Consider the following 20434-nt stretch of genomic DNA (forward strand, 5'->3'; position numbering starts at 1 on the left):
ATATATATATATATATATATATATACTAAGACTAACATTTTTCTATTTTATTTCCAAGTTGACTTACGGCTTAATTTCAACTTCTGTCTCTGCTTCTAGCTGGCTCAGGCACTCTAGTTCACTAGTTTCAGTTTCTAAGAGAGCAGATATGATTGCTTAGGATATAAGGCACCTTAACACTGCTTTATTATTATTATTATTATTATTTAATATAGGAGCTCTGGTAGCCTAGTACCTATGACATTTGACTGCTAACCAGAAGTCTAGCAGTTCAAACCCAACCGTCACTCCTCGGAAGGAAGATTGGGCTATCTACTTCTGTAGAGATATCACCTCAGGAACCCAAGGAGGGGTTGCTGTGACTTAGGATTGACTAGACAGCAGTGAACCAGATGGCTGGTGGTTCAAACCCACCAGCCCCTCATCGAAAGGAAGGTTGAGCAATCCTACTTCTGTAGTGATACTGCCTCGGAAACCCAAGGAGGGGTTGCTATGAGTCGGGTTTGACTCGACGGCACATAACAACAACAAACAACAGACAGCAGTGAATTTGGTTTTTGGTTTATTATTTAATACAGTTAAGTTTCTACTGGCAAATTTTAAAAAATATCTACAACAGATTACATAAATATAATCCCATTTGAAAATAAGAACCATAACAATGAGTGAATTAGTATGTCTTAGAAAATTATCTGAGTGAATGAATATACAACAAACTGTTAACACTTGTTATCTCTGAGATTATGGAAATGTTTGCATTTCTGAAGCATATGTTTCAGAATTGTAATGTTCTTCTTCGCCCCCAACAGAATGTCTTCCTTAAGAAAAAAAAAGTAAAATGTTTACCTTAAAAAAAAAGTTTGTTGTTAGTTATTAGGTGTTGTTGAGTCAGTTAAACACATTTATTAAAGCATAATTTATGTGAAATAACCAAAAACAAAAAACAAAACAACTCATTGCCATCGAGTAGATTCTGACTCATAGCAACCCCTCCTTGGGTTTCCAAGGTTGTATCACTACAAAAGTAGATTGCCCAATCTTCCTTCAAAGGGATGGCTGGTGGGTTTGAACCACTAGCCTTCTGGTAAGCAGTCAAATGCCTTAGACACTGTGGTGGTTATGTTTGTGTGTCAACTTGGCTGGGCCTGGTTGAGTGGCTGGGCAGCTGGTGGTAGTTATTTCCCATGATGAGACTGGCAATCAACCCCATGGTGGGGTTTACTACAAGCAGCTGAGTAGGTGCTTTGGTTATGTGGTCTGCTTCCCATATATAAGCAGCAGCTTTGGGAGTGGTCTCTAGCTTATGGCACACTTGGACCCTACATGTAGCCTTGTCATTGGTCAGCAGCCTGCCATGCTCTGCTGACCTTGCGACTTAAAATAGACTTGAATTAATGGCCTACTGTGTGGTTTGGTAACATGGGACTGTGCCATTGTATTTGTTGACCTTGGGCTTGTTAGCCTCAGCAGCCAGTAGCTACCTGAGTGAAGAGATGCCTCTAGGTTCAGTGGGCTGGGAGCAAGAGGCAGAGCTGAAGCCCAAGATCGAGGGGCTTTCACAAAGCCCCTAGAGCCTGGCACTTTGAACTTGGACTTAAAGCTTCCAAATTGTGAGTGAATAAACTCCTGTTTGTTAAGGCCATCCCATTTGTGCTATATTCCTGTCAGAGCAGCACTAGGTAACCAGAACAGACACTAAGCCACCAGAGCTCCTAAATAAACTGTACATATTTAAAGTATACAATTGAAAACATCACTACATTCAAGATAATTAACATTTTCATTACCCCCAAAACTTTCATTGTGTGCCTTTGTAATCCCTCCCTTTCATTCCTGTTTCCCATCTCAGCCTCATTGACAGTCAACCACCAATCTACTTTTGGTCATAATTTATTAGTTTGCATTTTCTGGAATTTTAGGTAAATGGGATCAAACATTATGCACTCTTTTATTATTTGCCTTCTTTCACTAAGCACATTTACTTTGAGATTCATCTGTATGGTTGCATATATCAAGAGTTCTTTACTTTTTATTGTTGAGTAATTGCTAAAGGGGCAAGGAGGCCTCAACTTCTGACCTCTTCTAACCCCACAAGAGGAAGACAGAATCACCATTATTGATGGCCCAAAGCCCATTACTGTGAGGCCAGACATGCTGCCTCCCTCTAGCCCTTTCCTCAACCTTGACACCAATCGTTCCTCCCGCAGCACTAACCACCTTTCTGTTGGGTTTGATAATTCACTGCAGTGGCCACACAGAACTCACAGATTATGGGATGTATAAACAAAGCACCAGGCTACAATTCAAGTTCAGGAAAAAACGCTCAGTCTCTCTCAGCCCGCTGTCTCTCAGCCAACAGTCTCTCACAGTCTCTCTCCCAGTAGTGCATGTCCCTTGGTGTCTCTCTCAGCAATTGCGTGTCTCTTGCATCTCTTTCCCAGCAGCGCATGTCTCTCAAGAGTGTGTGTCCCTCAGGAGCGTGTTTCTCTCAGGAGCACGTCTCTTCTCAGCCAGCAGTCAGAGAGACCTCTTCTGACTCTAGGTAGCCTCCTTTTGAGCCTGGCAGAGTGACCAAACTAATCAATCATAACATCAGAATTCTAAGCACCTGACAGAGAACGAACTTCCCAGAACATTACTTTGTGCTGCTTTCAGCAGAAATACCCCAGGTGGATGACTATAACAATCAGGAGCTACTCAGTTTCTCACAGCAAATTTCACCATGGAGTTTACAAAGACTTATGGCTAGAAAAGTCATACCAGGTAATTTACTATGGCACAGTAATATTGCATTATATGGATACACCAGAGTTTGCTTCTCTTATTTACGTCTTGATGGATGTTTTGATTATTTATATTTTTTTGGCTGTTACAAATAAAGCTGCTCTGGACATTCATATACAAGTCTTTCTATGAATATATACTTTCATTTTAAAAAAAATAAATACATAGGAATGAAATGACTGGGTCATACAGTACATATTGCATATTGTTTAGCTTTTTAAACATCTTCCAAAGTAGTTGTACTATTTGACATTCCCACTGGTAGTGTATGAGAGAGTTCCAGTACTTTCATTCTCCAACAGCATTTGGTATACTCAGTCTTACTAATTTTAGCTGGGATGTAGTTCCCTGTTTTGATTCTCATAATTTTTACCTGGTGACTGCTTTGGCTCCACTTCTTAGCCTCAAGATGCTTTGAATACAATTATTAATAGTATTGATATATTCTGATTAATGAAGTGTTCTCTGAAACAAATTCCATTAAACCACTTAAAGTACTTAGTGCATTTTTTTATGCATCATAGTCAGTATCCACATTTCTTTATTTCCTTTTTTTTTTTTTTTTTGGCTTGCTGAAATTCACTGCATTGGTTCTTTTTCTATTACATTTTACAGTGATGGGTTTATCTATCAATATATTTTTTTGTCCACATAAATTATTTTTCAGCCATCCTGCTTTATATTTTTCACACAACTGTGAGAGAAAAGGAAAAGGGGAAAAAAAGAAAGAAAAAGGAGACTAGTAGAGATGCATGCCAAAAGAAGATAAGGCTGGCTCAAAGAGAAAACAGAGTAGCCAGGGGCCAGGCAGCCCTGGTCAGGTGTACCAACTGATAATATTTTGGATGTACAGTGGAGTCAACATTCTAGGGCTCAACATGTATCCAGCCATAGGACCAAGCTCGCTCATCATCAGGACCCAAGCAACAAGTTAGTTGTGATGTGCAGGATGTTATAAAATACTGTTCCACCTCTTCGTGCCTGTGTGTGTTGAGAGGTGGGGCAGAAGCTACTCTATGTTACAAAAGGTTAAGGGATTAAATGCCAATAAAATTATGTGTGCAGTGTGACCTAAAATATTTAAAATTATATTGAAAGCTTGAAATAACTGTAATTAAACTTAAATGCCGCCTATGGAGTTACCTCTGCATGGTGAAATTGTCAGTGTTTCTCTTTTTTTTATCATTTATTTTAAAATATTACATGTATTATTTTTATAATTAATAAATGCATGGGTAAATAGTTGCAATGAAAGCAGACTACAGAGCTATCTACAGTTGAATCCAAATACACACACACATGCACACACAAAAACATATATCTCTTTGTGAAAATAACTAACATCAAAATGCTAACAATGATTTTCTAAAGGTGATGAGATTATGGGTGATAACTTTTAATAATGAATATGTATTATCTTTATCATGAGAAAAAAAGTAACAAATAATTGTGAGTGGTCCCTCACTGTCGTTAAAATAAAATCCAAATGGCTTAGCAAGCATTGCCTTCAGGTTTTTCCACACTAAGTATACAGCTTATTCCATCACTACTATCTCAATCACTCCCCACACTGTTGCCAAACTGAGTAATTTGTCCCTTTTAAGCAGCAATAATGTTACATCTAGTGGTAGGTGGTTGTTTAATGCTAGTTTCATTTGGAATGATCCCTTCTTCTCATCTGACTGCTTAAGAAATACCCTTTCATCAATAGTCAGCTCAGATGCTCCTCCTCAGTATCCCATGGAACTCCCATTAGGCCTGTCTGTCCCTTCTCACACTCCCATAGTACTGTGCAATTGGTGTGGTTTGCCATTTAATAAAATTAGTCATATCCATGCCATTCTCCTCTATAAACTGCAAGCTCCTTGAGAGAAGTAAGCATAACTTAGTCATCTTTCTAACTCTTCAGTGCCAACACAGTGCTTTGCACCAGGTTGACATTAATTTTTTTTTTTTTTAAACAGAATTTAATTAGAAGGCATCCTTTCTCTCACAAAGCCTCTATGCCCTTCCAAAACAATGTTGGGGCACTTTATACATATTTATTATTTTCTAGTGACACTGTGAGCAATAATATGAACCATGATCTTCATCTTCTTGAGGATTCCCAGGAGACAGAACTGTTTTAAAACCATAGTTTATAGTTAGCTGACTATTAAGTTAACTATATGTTAGGACAAGCTTGGAGTAGCTTCTTGAAGAAAACCAAACACTTTACAGGAAAGAATCACCAGGCCTTTGGGCTCGGGACCATAATCTTGGGGGACATCATGCTCAATTGGCACAAGCCAGTACATAAAAATCTTGTTCTACATCCTACTTAGGTGAGTAGTGCTGGGGTTTTAAAAACTTTTGAGTGGCCACCTAAGATGCAACTATTGGTCTCCTCCTGTCTGGAACAAAGGAGAGTGAAGAAAATCAAAGTCATTTGGAAACAATTAGTTCAAAGATATGATGGACCATGAGGACTTTAGCCTTCATGACCCTGAGACCAGAAGAATTAGATGGTGCCCAGCTACCAATGCCAACCACTTGGAAAGGGATCAAAATTGGAGAACTTGGATAGAATGTGAAGGAAAACATGGAACAAAATTCAAAAGCACAAAAATGACCAGAATTACTGGTCAGATAGGGGCTGGTAGAACCCCCAATACTATGGTGCCAGGTTATCCTTCAGGCCTGGATTGGCTGTCAGCCAAACAGTAGAAAGACCTACAAGCAGAACACCTACTCCAGGGAGATGCACCACTTGCATCAATCAGCCATGAGACATCAGAGGGGCAGCATTCACATAGAGGGAAAGCTGGACAGACAGGAATGCATAGATAAGAAGGGCACACGGAAGGGGTGGTTATGAGGAGGAGAGGAGAGTTTTTTATGGTTGGGGATTATAATCAGGGCCATGGAATCAAATGTGCATGAACTGTTGAGAATAATACTAATCTGCTTTGTAAATGTGCACCCAAATCACAATTGAAAAAAAAAAACTTAACTATATGTTTAAATGCTTGAATCAATGTAGTAGAAACAGTGCTTTTGTTTCCTTTCAGAGAGAACAGCTTCATAATAGTACCATCTTCATCTCAAGGCTTTCTGAGCTTCTCTTAATTCTCCAATTTTGGATAGCCCATCTTTAAGTCTCTTAGAGGAATTCCTGCATTTATTGCAAAGAATCATATTTAAAAAAAAAAAATTCCTATATACAGTGCATCCATTCTGCCATCATTTCTTTATTTTCTCCTATTGAAAATCCAACAAGATACAGCTTCTTTAATGATAATAAACTTGCGCTCTAAGGAGTCTCCTGGGAAAATACATTTCATAGCTCTTTTACATATGTATGAGCACTAGTCCCAGAGAGTTTGAGATGTAGGATTCCAGTGTGGTTGAATGAGAAGAGCACTGAGATGGAGTGGAGATTTGTGGGTTACAGTCCTCAGTTTTCCTGTCTGGTAGCTTTATGATCTGGAGGGCTGTTTTCGTTTAATGTAGGATTGCCCAACTTTCCTTCCGAGGAGTGGCTGGTGGGTTTGAACCGCCAGCCATCTGGTTAGCAGGCAAGTGTCTTAGCCACTATGCTACCAGAGCTCCCTTTAATGTAGGGGTTGCAGCAAATTACCTCAAAATGGGTGGCTTAAATGATACAAATTCTTTCTGTTCTGGAGGTCAAGAGTCCAAAATCAAGGTGTTGCCAGGGTCACATTTACTGTGAAAGTCTAGGGGAGGATTTCCCCTAGTTTTTTCCAGTTTCTGGTGACTCCAGGTGTCCCTTGTCCTGTGGCTGCATAATTCCAGTCCCTGCCTCTGTCTTTACATGTCCTTCTCCTCTTTTATCTGTTTGTCTCTTCTCTCTGTGTCCCTTGCAAAAACACTTGTCATTTGATTCAGGTCCCATCCAGGTAACCCAGAACAATCTCATCTTGAGATTCTTAACTTAATTACATATGCAAAGACCCTTTTTCTGAATAAGGTCACATCCACACTTTCTGGTAGTTATGGCATGGACCTATCTTTTAGAGGTCCACTATTCAACACACAACAGGGTTTTAGTCAATGAATAACCTCTGGGAATACTACCATAACTAAGACAGACCTTGGAGTTTATGGCTTAATGAGGATGAAAGACACTGAACCTGGGACCTAACCTGGACTTCGTGTTGTGGGAGATTTCATGGCCTCTTGAGACTTTTGCCTTTTAGCACACTTTTTCTTGGTATAACAGCATCTGATTTTCCTTCATCCATACATCCTACCCTATTCCTATTCTGAGAAACTAAATGGGAATTTGTCAAACATTGACAAAAACTGGTCAATGTTTGACTGCAGGTGAAAATGATGACTCAATGATGCCTCTACTTTGGTTTATATCAAACTCATAAACATGCAGTGGAAAGGACATACATAGCATCAAGGATACAGGTGAGTTGATGTAGCTCCCATTATCTTCCTCCTTCCTCATGGAGTAATGACAAAAGTTGAATTTCAACACAGCTTGCACAGAGTGAGGAAACCACCATATCAGAAAGGCCAGTCAGAGTGATTCGTAACTTCAAATGCAAAGAAGAAAAAATAAGAATTCTGTGCAATAAATGGAGACTAGCCCTACCAGACACATTTACAATAAATTCTTGGTAATTAAAATCATGTTCTTGAGAAGTGTAAACAGTTAACACACTTACACCAAACCAAAAGGTTGAAAGTTCTAGTCACTCAGAGATGCCATGGAAACTGAGCCATGAAAACTGAGCCATGAAAACCCTGTGGAGCACAGTTCTAGTCTGACACATGTGGGGTCATCATGAGATAAGAGTTGACTCAGTAGCAATTGTTTGGCTAAATAAAACTATGAGTCACCAGTGCATTAATGTATACTCAGAACAGACCACTGGAATACGACAGAACCACAAGGATGTTAGTACATATGTTGGCTAGACTATGGGAAACAGGTACTCTCACACATTAGTGATGAGAGGATAAATTGGTGCCAGCCTATGGAGGATCATTTGGCAATGCTATTAAAGTTACAAATGTATATATGCTGTCCCTCAATAATTCCAATTCAAGAAATTTACTCTACAGTAAAACTTACCTAAATGTGAAATGGCATACATTCATTGTTTTTCACTGCAGCATTGCTTGTAGTAGTGTAAGTTTAGAAGCAAGCTCAATGTACATCAATAGAGACTGGTTAAATAAATGATGGTACATCTATATAATGACCTACTTTATAGTTGTAAAAAGACTTAAGTAGGCTTTTCTGATATTGATGGGAAACAATCTCCAAAACACACTGCTCAGTGAAAAGAAGCAAGGCACAGGAGGATATAAGGAGTATGGTGTCAATTATTTTTAAAAGGAGGAGTAAGAAAGAATATATTATGTCTGTTTGCTCCTATATGCATAAAGGCTTTCTGAAACAATAACAACAACAAAAGCGAGGACTTGTGCACGTGTGTTATGGGTGGGAGGAATTGGTGCATATGTTGGAGAGTGGTAGGGAGATAGCACTGGATCTATTTTTATACATTTTGATGTTTGAATCATGTGAATGTATTACCTATTCACGAATTTAAATGAAAGTATCTATGCCAAATGGTGTCAAAGTTATAAAGAAAATGTGTAAATGTAATTTATCCTTTCTCTTGCGTTTTGGGCAAGTTTAATTTTAAACCATGTATTTTCAGACAGATGAGAGTCTATCTTTCCAGAATTATTTTAGTATCAACTTAGGAATCATAGCCACTCACAGACCTATTTTGTAGCCCATGTAGCACATGTCTCCACAATTTCCCAAAAGGAACAACTGATATTGTCCTGGTTACCTAGTGCTGCTCTGAAAAGAATATACCACAAATGGGATGGCCTTAACAAACAGGAGTTTATTCTCTTACGTTTGGGAGGCTAAAAGTCCAAATTTAAAATGCCAGGCTCTAGGGGCTGTGTGAAAGCCCCTCAACCATGGCTTCAGCTCTGCCTCTTGCTCCTGGCCGACTGAAGCTAGAGGCATCTCTTCACTCAGACAATTGGCTATTGGCTGCTGAAGCTATCAAGCCTAAGGTCGGCCAATAAAATGGCACAGTCCCAATGTTACCAAACCACACGGCAGGCCATTCATTCAAGTCCACTGTAAGTCCCAAGGTCAGCAGAGCATAGCAGGCTGCTGAACAATGACACAGATACATGCAGGGTTCAAGTGTGCCATAAGCTAGAGACCATTCCCCCAAGGCTTCTACTTATATATAGGAAGCAGACCACATCTCTAAGGTAGCTACTAAGCTGCTCACAGTAGATTGCACCATGGAGTTGCTTATCAGTCTCATCACGATGAATACTACATCCAGCTGCCCAGCCACTCAACATGGCCCAGCCAAGTTGATACATTAACTTAACTGCCACAGATATCAATATGGTTCACCATAAGCATGGCCTGTGACAATTGAAGACAAAGGAATGGGACTCCCTCTTGCAGTGTAATGCATAGCTCAGAGAAGGTCATGTTATGATCCTAGTGAGGTTTATTTCTCCTAAATATGGTACTTTACGCATACCTATACTGGAGCTCTTCTGCCATTTCCCTTCCTACTTCAACTGCCTGAGAAGTTTTGCTAAAGTTTGTATCTGTCCATCTGGCATTTTTTTTTGTAATTAAAAAGTAAGTCATAGTGGTGAAGAAAAGCAATTATTGTGTTCTTATTGTAATTTCTCCTCTAGATAACTTTCATAAAAATTAAGTACTTATTTTTATTCCTTATTGATCTTTTCAAAGCATGAATAGCAAACTTAAATGCTTACAAAGGCAGGGCATAACGTATCACACAATGTTTCACTGAAATTCATAGGTTTACAGTGGCCAATTCTTTCAGAAGTGGATGGCCTCATCCTTCTTTCCAGTCTGTCTTAGTCTGGAAGATCCGCTGAAACCCGTCCACCAGGTATTCGAAATACTGGTGGTATAACCTCCGGCCTCACAGCAACACACAAGCTACCACAGTATGACAAACTGACAGTATAATTTTTTTTTTTTTTTAGGATTTGGGTGAAGATTTACAGAGCAAATTCACTTTCCATATAGCAGTTCACATATACCTTGTCTCATGTCATTGACCAAAATTTACAATGCAGCAGCTCCCCTCCCACTTCCTCCCCACAGCCACCTCCTCCCAGTGTCCATCCCTTCATTGACAGTATAATTTTGTAGGTAAACTTTTGCTAAGGAAAATTAAAAAATGGTTGCAGTGGTATATTGAAAAGGAACTTCCAGAGATGCAAGTCAGATTCAGAAGAGGATGTGGAATAAGGGATATCATTGCTGATGTCAGATGGATCTTGGCTGAAAGCAAAGAATACCAGAAAAAATGTTTACCTGTGTTTTATTGATTATGCAAAGGCATTCAGTTATGTGGATCATAACAAAGTATGGATAACATTGTGAAGAATGGGAATTCCAGAACACCTCATTGTGCTCATGAGAAAACTGAACACAGACCAAGAGGCTGTTGTTTGAACAGAACAAGGGGATACTGAATGGTTTAAAATTAGAAAGGACATGTGTCAGGGTTATATCATTTCACCATACTTATTCAATCCGTATGCTGAGCAAAGAATCCATGAAGCTGGACTATATGAAGAAGAATGTGGCATCAGGATTGGAGGAAGACTCATTAACAATCTGTGATATGAAGATGACATAACTTTGCTTGCTGAAAGTGAAGAGGACTTGAAGCACTTACTGATGAAGATTGAAGAGTACAGTCTGCAGTATGGATTATATCTCAACATAAAGAAAACAAAAATCCTTGCAACTGGACCAATAAGCAGCATCATGATAAATGGAGAAAAGATTGAAATTGTCAAAGATTTCATTTTACTTGGCTCCTTAATCAACACTCATGGAAGCAGCAGTCAAGAAATCAGATGTCATATTGCACGGGGCAAATCTCCTGCAAAAGACTTCTTTAAAGTGTTGAACAGCAAAGATATCACTTTGAAGATTAAAGTGTGCTTAACCCAGTCTATGGTATTTTTGATCGTCTCGTATGTATACGAAAGCTGGACAATGAATAAGGAAGACAAAAGAAGAGTTAATGCCTTTGAATTGTTGTGTTGGTGCAGAACACTGAAAATACCATGGACCGCTAGAAGAACGAACACATCTATCCTGGAAGAATTGCAGCAGGAATGCTCCTTAGAAACAAGAATGGCCAGACTTTGTCTCACCTACTTTGGTTATATAGTCAGAAGGGACCAGTCTCTGGAGAAGGGTATCATGCTTGGTAGAGTCAGATAAAAAGGGGAAGGCCCTCAATGAAATAGATTGATACAGTGGCTGCAACAATGGGCTCAACCATAGCGAGGATTGTGGGGATGGCACAGCAGAGTGCAGTGTTTTGTTCTGTTGTACATAGGGTCACTGTGAGTCAGAATCAACCCAATGGCACCTAACAACAACAACCACAACAAGGGCAGGCAGTAATATGAATGAAAGAAATGTACTGGGTGAGACAATAGGGAGTTGTGTGCACTGTGGAATCTGGCTCTGGCCTGCCTCTAATAAAGGGAACTCCTACTATCCAGAGTCTACTGATTGGTGTAAGTGGGAAAACACGTCGAGTGTGAACCAATCTTCCCATTTTCAAGAGCAGCCCCAAGCTAAATATTTTTTGGGTGTGAAATTTAAAAAAAAAAAAATATTAAGATTTTATGTTGGCTACACTAAAATAACCACAGGCACATCTGACCTGGAGTTTCCAACCTCTGATTTTAGCTGTCTCCGTCCTTGACAAAACTTGCACTCTATCGTAATTTAAATGTTTAAATAGCCCTTGGTATGAAATCTTGTAAGATATTTATACATACCCTTTTGCCATTGTTCTCAAGATAACTTTCAAGATTCTAAAGAGACAAAATTCCTTTTATAGAAACAATACTGCCTTTATTTTAATAGGGTACATTGCCTTATGTTTTAAGCATTTTCAAAAGGGCGTGGCCTCACATATAAATACCCTGGGTAGTGAACTTCATAAAGATTTAGACACTTTCAACATTAAAGTGCATGTAAAAGAAGAGTATCCTTAGGTGATGACTGCAGAGACCATAGAATGGTCATTTTTGCTCAAATTGACTAATGTAAATAAAAGATGTGGATTCGGTATTTGTGTAGAGTGTCTGAGTGATAGTAATCTTTTTTATGATAATTCCACCTATAAATTTTACAGACCCTTAAATAACTATCCTTAATTGGTACCTTAGAATTATGGTGTTGGTGAAAAATATTGAAAATACCATGGACTGCCAGAAGAATGAACAAATCTGTTTTGGAAGAAGTACATCCAGAATGCTCCTCAGAAGTGAAGATAGTGGACTTTGTCTCATATACTTTGGACATGTTATCAGGAGGGCCAAGTCCCTGAAAAAGGACATTATGCTTGGTAAAGTAGAGGGTCAGTGAAAAAGAGGAAAGCCTTCAAAGAGATGGATTGACACAGTGGCTGCACAATGGGCTCAGGTATAGCAATGATTGTGAAGATGGTGCAGAACCAGGCAGTGTTTCGTTCTGTTGTACACAGGGTTGCTATGAGTTGGTGTGGACTTGACAGCACCTGACAACAACAATAATAATATAATGCCATGTAAGTAAAAATCATACAACTGGCCTATGAGAGAAGAACTACTGAAATCATTTAGTGTGATTCATCCATTTTACAGCAGAGAAAAATGAAGTCCTGATGGGGAAAATATATTTCTCACAGTTCCAAGTACAGTGCTAGGGCTGGGACAAGAACCAGGCTAGAACCCTGGTCTCCTGGCTCCAGTGCCAGTTTCTATATCATTATTCATTTATACTTATATAAAAACAAAAGTATTATGGATTAAATTGTGTCCTCCAAAAAGATATGTTGAAGTCCTAGCCCTAGCTCCTGTGAATGTAACATTATTTGCGGAAGATGTTTCTTTGAAGATATCAGTTGAGTCATACTGGAGTAGTGAGTCTTAGTCCCAACCCTTTTTTAATGGTATTTTATAAAAGGAGAGAACAGAGGTGGAAATAGAATGATACACAGGGGAAAGACACCATGTGAAGATGTATCTATAAGCAGCAAAAGAAAGCCAAGGATTGACAGCAGCTACCAAGATAAGAGTATTGAACAGTTCCCTTCTCAAACTCTCACAAAAAACTGATATAGCTGAGACCCTAATCTGGACTCTCAGCCTCCAAAACTGTGAGGTGATACATTCTCTTTTTTAAAGCCACCCACTCTGTGGTATTTTTTATGACAGCCCTAGTAAAGTAAGGTAATAAGCATATGTCATTCATAATTTATTAGAAAGCTATTGATTAAAGTAAGAAAGATACACATTTTTTACTGTGATATACCTGGACTGTTCTATTTTTTTCAGATAAAATCTCAAAATAATGGGATCTTCCAAGTCAAAGAGTGGAAATAATAAGGAGAATTACTGAACCTACTAATTTGCCAATCCTTTCTGCTAGAAAGCAGATACTTTCATAAGTATCTGTCATGATTCCTAAATCAAAATGATTTTCATATCCCGTCTTTCTTGGATCCAGAATGGATTTCCTGTAATGCTGTGGGCTTATGCTGCACTGTCATGGTGCCCTGTGATGAATACTACACAGAACTGAATTAAGAAACATTAAGGGCACTGTGACATGAAAGAGAAGCTGAAATTGTTTTAGAGGCACTGTGTGGTGCATCTTTGTCCTAGAAAATTGCTAGCTTCATGAGAGAAAGACAAAGTGGATGAAATGTACAAATATAAAAGGCTTTTTGTTTAAAGTTAATGAAATCTTTAAACATAGTAATGAACAAAGCTTCCCTAAGTATGGTTCAGATAAACCATGACTGTGTTTGCAGACATTTGAGAGTAGAATGTTGGGGTATGGTTAGCATACAAGTCTCCATTCTCTTTCTTCAGAATTTATAATGTTATTTTTTGCAGAATTTTAGTTTTCTGCATGCAGGTGACTGTTTTCTTGTGTCTGTTCTCTCAGTCTCTCATGCTCAATCTCCAGTCTGCACGTGATACATCATAAATTCTGGAAACTGTCTCAAAATGAGTTTATGAGATGCAAGTTTTATACCTTATTTCTCTTCTTAGAACCTACATTCTAGTCTAACTGAACTTCCTCTCAGGCTTTGCATGTGAACTTCAGAGAAAGACATTTCCATCGGTACCTGTCTTCTCCTGCCTTTAGCATTTGCAAATATCCTTGAGTGCCATGGAGGATCAGTGGTTCCAACATTGAAAACAAGAGAGGGGTAGGCTGAATAATGGGCCCCAAAGACAGTCAGGTCCTAATCCCTAGAATTCATGAATATTATACTAAGGTAACAAAAACTTTGCAGATGTGATGAAGGATCTTGAGATGGAGAGACGATCCTGGAATATCCAAAACTCAGAAACCAAACTCACTGCCATTGAGTTGATTTTGATTAATTGCAACCCCCAATGTGTTTTCAAGGCTGTATATTTTTATGGAAGCAGAGTTTGGAGTGCCTGGTGGGTTTGAACCATTGACCTTTTGGTTAGCAGCTAAATGCCTTAACCACTATACCATCATAGCTCCTTCAAAATATCCAGGTTGGCCCTAAATATAATCACAAGTGTTCTTATAAGACTGAGGGAGAAGAAGATTGGAGTAAACAGAAGAAGGCGACAATGTGATTCCTCAAGCAAGATGCTACCATGCTGGCTTCCTCAAGGAAGGTAACTTTAGAAACTGGAAAAGGCATGGAAACACTTTCTTCCCTAGAGCTTCTGGAGGGAGAGTGGCCCTGCTGACATCTTGATTTTGGCCTAGTGGAACTGATTTCAGACTTCTTTTCTCCAAAACTTTAACTAAATAAATGTGTGTTATTTTAAGCCACCAAATTTAGGTAAATTGTTATAGGATCAATAGTGAATTAATACACAGGCTATCTCAGTTCTCAGGAATGTTACTCAAGGAAAATTAGAGAAAGAAAACTAAAATTCTGCAAATAATAGCATTATAAATTCTGAAGAAAAAGTATGGAGACTTGTATTCTAATTAAGTTAAAACATCTCACTGAAATGACAGATTGAATTTTCAGAAAAATGTAAGTTGTCATATTGACAAAGAGTAGAATATCTAAAGAAAACACAAACATGCTTTGTCTATTTTCTCCATACTTGTCCACAAACTGGCAAGGGCTTCTGGAGAGAATTACACAACTTAAGGCTGTGTGCATCTCGACAAATCATGGTCCTAACATCAATGGAGCCCTCAGCACAGCCCCTTGTGTGTTTCCCTGCTCAGTTCTTGCTCATTGTCCACAGGACAATTTCAGACTTTCTCCGTGTGCCTCAAACCCTCCAACTCATCACCTTTCTCTCACTCTTAGCAGATGGACTTGCCTCCATTTTTATAGAGAAAATAGAAGATATCAGATGTCCTCAACCTCCTGTCCCCAAATCACAAACTCATTTCCTTTCTTACCCCAATTTTCCTTTTTCTCTCTTCTTATACCAGAGAAGATAGCCTGTCTTCTGTTCCAGGTTAATTCCTCTGTCTGTAATCTAGATCTCATCCTACTCTGTCTTCTCAGGGATCTTATCAATTGATTGTCTCCTTTTTCTTCTATAAATTCAAACAGTCCCTTTTTACTGGCTCCTTCATGTAAGCTTTGAAACACGTTCAACATTTATTTTTGACAAAAACACTCCCTTCAAATCTGAGTCTGCCTTCATCTACCCCCTCCTTCCTTTCAGAGGAAAATTCCTTGAAAGAAACATTGTAATTTGTTATTTCTCATTTCCTCACCCCATGCTCATTCTTTGAATGAGTATAATATGGATCCCACTCACTCCATTTTACTTAAAGTACTCTCAGTGAGGTCACCAGGGACCTTCTTGCTGCTGAATGACTTACCAGTTCTCAATCTTTATTATTTCTGTGGAATTTGATACCATGGCCCATTATCTCCTTCAGTGATGCCCTTTCTTTCAACTCTCTCTGTTTGTTCAGTGCTTTTGTTAGCAACTCTATTTTTTCCTTAAATAATTTATTATTATGATTATATTGGGCACTTTTTTATTTTATTAAAACAAAAACAAAAACCATTGCTACAGAGTCAATTCTGCCTCAATGGGAACTTATGTGTGTAAGAGTGGAAATGTCCTTCATAGGTTTACAATGGATGATTTTTAATTTTTTTAAGTTAGATCCCCAAGACTTTATTCCAAGGCATCTCTGGGTAGACTTGAAAATTCAACCTTCCCGTTAGTAGCTGAGCATGTTAATTGTTTATACAAATGACTTCTTACTGCTACAGTTACCCTTTGCTTCTGACCCTAATTTCTTTACTTCCAGCCTAGACATTCATAAGTCACATACACACTTTCTTGAGGATCTCTAGTGGTGTTGCCATTAAGGCATTTGGCCACTAAAAAAGGTTGGCAGTTGGAACCCACCAGCCATTCTGCAGAAGAAAGATGAGGTGGTCTGCTTCCTTAAAGATTTACAGCCTTAGAAATGGGGATCGCTATGAGTTGGAACTGACTCAATGGCAGTGAGTTTGGTTTGGTTTGAAACACACCTTCTTACAAATGTCCTCCAGGTACTCTCAACACTAAATGTGTCAAAAACTGAAGTCATTAAACTATTTGTCTGTCTCTATTTCTTCCCTTAGTGAATGGTGCCAAGACAATGTATATACTCACATCCTGTTAAATTTACCTCCTAAGTATGTCCCTGGGAGCTCTGGTGGCATAGTGCCTAAGGCATTTGACTGCTAACCAGAAGGCTGGTGGTTCAAACCCACCAGCCACTCCTCAGAAGGAAGGTTTGGCAATCTACTTCTGTAGTGGTACTGCCTCGGAAACCCAAGGAGGGGTCGCTCTGAGTTGGATCTGACTCCATGGCAGTGAGTTTGGTTTGGTTTGAAATATGTCTCCAATCTGGCCAAGTCACTTCATCCCTATGGTCTCTATCATCATCTCAACCTCTGTGGTCTCTTACCGCAGTTACCTCTAATGGGATATGCTCCTTCAGTCATTCTCTTTATACTAGCCAAAGTGATCTTATACACAAATCTGATCATGTCACTCTCCTGCCTAAATTTTGGATGTTACCTCACTCTTAAGATAGAGACCCAATTCCTTAACATTACATACATGCCCACGTATAATTTGGCTTCACTTCCCTCCTATCACACTGTAGGTTTAGCCTTGCTGCATTTTTGTCAACTTGCTGGGAAAAACTGTAACCAAATATATTAAGAGTTTTAAAAATACCCAATGTGGGTGAAAACTTGAAGAACTATATCAGCAAGTACTATTTCTGTGACTGTTAACAGAAAACCTAATAACCTAATTTAACTGAGCTTAAGAAAAAGAAAAAAAAAAAAGTGGCTCATGTAACTGAGACTCCAAGGATGGCTGATTCAAGGCTAAAGCAAGGTCATCAGGATCCAGATACTCTCCACCTCTGGGTAAATCTTTCTGTTGCAAGAGCTTCATTTTAAGACTTTCTGGCAGCAAACACTCACATTCTCCCTTGTTCAATCAGCTCAAAATAGGAAATGGTTTTCTCCCTGCATGGCTTCTGTATACCTTTAATTATATACAGCTCTGCCCGAAGTAAGGATCTCTGGTGGTGCAGTGGTTAAATCATTTGTCTGGTAACCACAAGGTCCCAGTTTGAACCTACCAGCCACTCTGCAGGAGAAAGATGAGGCAGTCTGCTTCCGCAAAGATTTACAGCTTTGGAAACCCTACAGGACAATTCTACTCTGTTCTATAGGGTAGTTATGAGTCAAAATTGACTCAATGACAATGGGTTTTGTTTTTTGGGTTTCTGCGTGGACCACACATCAGTCACCACTCAACTAACCACCATGGGCAGGCAATGCGATGGTCTAATTAGAGCATATGGTCTAAAAAAGTGGATGTGGAAAGCTGAGGTACAATTACCAGGCTAATGAATAGATGCTGGTTGTGCCAGTTACCAATTTGTTCCTTTCAGCTCCAAACTACCTTTTTTCTCCCCATGTTGTGATACTGGAGCTGGACCCTGTAAACATTTCTTGTTTGCCAGCTGTCACAATGTTGAACTTTGTCTACAAAGGGCACTGGAGACACATTTCAGGAGAAAACCAAACCAAACTCACTGCCATCAAGTCAGATACAATTCATAGCGACCCCTCCTTGGGGCTTAAGAAAAAGAAGGTTTCTGAGGTGGTATCACTACGGAAGTAGATTGCCCAACCATCCTTCTGAGGAGTGGCTGGTGGGTTTAAACCACAAACTTACTGGTTAGAAGTTAAATGCCTTAGTCACTATGCCACCAGAGCTCCTATTGCAGGAGAAAGGGACATCTATTCTTGGTTTTGGTGTTCTTTATTCTTTTTTGCTCTCATGATGCAGCTGTGTGCATGCAGGACTCATTGGCACTCATTTTTCAGGAGGTTTTGCTTTCCATTCCTGGCCTGTAGCCTGTGCCCACTAGCTGTGTATCATGTCTTATTAACTTCTCCACCATCCACTGAACCACAGTCATATCATCTCTAATGAGCTCTGAAATGCACCTTTGGGGAGGACCCCTCTCTTTGCATATTTATTCCTTATTGGAGGACTATCTCTCAGCCCTAGGGCATTGTTTAGAGTTCCCTTTTGTCTCTTCTTTATAGTTAATCTCCTCTTGGTAGTTAATAATCCCATATATTAAAATTTTCCTGTTCAAATTACTGTTGTGCTTTCTGTCTCCTAAATGGATTGTAAACAATATACTGATGGTAAAAACATCTGCTACTGAAGTATAATTCTGTTTACTATAAGTTAACTGTTGTGAAAAGGCAGAACCGACTTTAATGTTGAACTGATTATAGGTCACTCAACTGAATATTATACAGAATATTTTTCGTAAAGAATTACAATGTCATGGACATGTATGGGATAATGGTAAAGAAATCCAACCAAAAACCAAACCCACTACCATCAAGTTACTTCTAACTCAATTGCAATAGATTATAAAAATAAATGATTATATAGCATGGTCTTAGCTATATTGGCTAGAATGTAAGACTTCTAAGGCCTAGGATGATTTGCTTATTTTCTGTTTCTAAAAAGTCCTGTAATAAGCAAGAATACATTGCTTTCTTTTGTGTGCCACTGAGTTAATTCCAACTCAGCAACCCTAGATGAAGAGTAGAAGTGGCCCACAGGGTTTCCTAGGCTGCAATCTTTATTAGGCACGAATCACCAGGTCATTTCTCCCACAGAATGGCTGATGGATGGACTCAAACTGCCAACATTTTGATCACTAACAGAATGCTTAACCGTTGTGCCACTAAGACTCCTTATACTGCTTTCACTATGGAGAAAATACATTTTTCAAAGATCGCTATGAATAAAAATTAGCTTGTGCACTTGGCTGCTCATTGAAAGCTCAGCAGTTCAATCCTCCAGGCCCTCTGTAGGAGGAAAAAACCTGGTGATCTTCTCCCTTAAAAACTGCAGCCTAGAAAACTCTGTGGGGCAGTTCTACTCTGTCATCTAGTATCACTGTTAGTTAGAACCTACGGCACACAACAACAACAAGTGTATAAATTAGGCTTAAGTTTGGCTACAAGTTACAGAAAATCCTCTATTAGTGTTAGCCTGAACAAAATAGATGTTTATTTCTCTTTCACATTTAAGAAGTGTCAGGTGTAGTAGGGTGTCTCAATGGTTTCTGTTCCTAAAGAATGCACCCAAGATGGTTGCTGGAGTTCTAGGTTGTAAGCAGCAAAACAGAAGAGAAGGATGGCATAGCATTCTCTTTATTTTTAAAGACATTTCCTAGAAATTGCACACTCCATCTCCTTATACTTCTTATTGGTTGCAATTAAGTTGCATGGCTCTGTGGAGCTGCACAGTAGGCTGGGAAACAGAATTTCTAATTCTATGGAAATAGTAATGTATAGATATTGGGGAGCAGGCTTTGCCCCTGGGACTTAGGATGTAACTATACATCCTAAGTGTTGTAGAAGTTTGGAGAAAAAAGAGATCAGTGTGGTCTAGAATAACCAGGAAGGGCTTCATAAAAGGCTATTTCTTAAGTAGGACTCAAGAAGATGGGTAAGATTAAAATATATGAGAAAAACAAAAAAAGTTTGCCATTATTCTCCAGAGTCCTTAAAAGAAAATGTTCTCACAATGTATGTAGAGGACAATGAATACTCCATAAATGAGTATTGTTAGGGAATTAGCAGTAGCAAAAGGTAAGGTATGGAAAGTAGGTTTTTGCAAAATGGTATAGAGCTTTAAACAGTAGCATTAGAGATTTGGAGAGACAGCATAATGTCGTGGAAATGGAATCAACATTACTGTCAAATTGATAGTTTCTGGTGTTATCTGGTATCTGAGGCAACTCTTCTATCTGAGCCCTAATTCTTCATTTGATCTTCTAACATCTCCTTGGCAGGCTTGTTGTGAGTATAAATGGGATAATTTATTTAAGGCACTGAACCTGGCACACAGTATCCTGTAGGCAAAAATGTGCCAGTGAAGATGTGTATGTATAGGACTGTCATGGCCAGAAGTATATTTTAAAAAGATGAATTTGCTGTGTATGGAGCACTCTGTAATGAAGAAAGATGGGGTCTGCCTAGTAGCTGATTAAATGATG

The sequence above is a fragment of the Orycteropus afer genome, unplaced genomic scaffold (genome assembly GCF_000298275.1).
Source record: "Orycteropus afer afer isolate SDZICR_OR568_19922 unplaced genomic scaffold, OryAfe1.0 scaffold00024, whole genome shotgun sequence".
NCBI lineage: Eukaryota > Metazoa > Chordata > Mammalia > Tubulidentata > Orycteropodidae > Orycteropus > Orycteropus afer.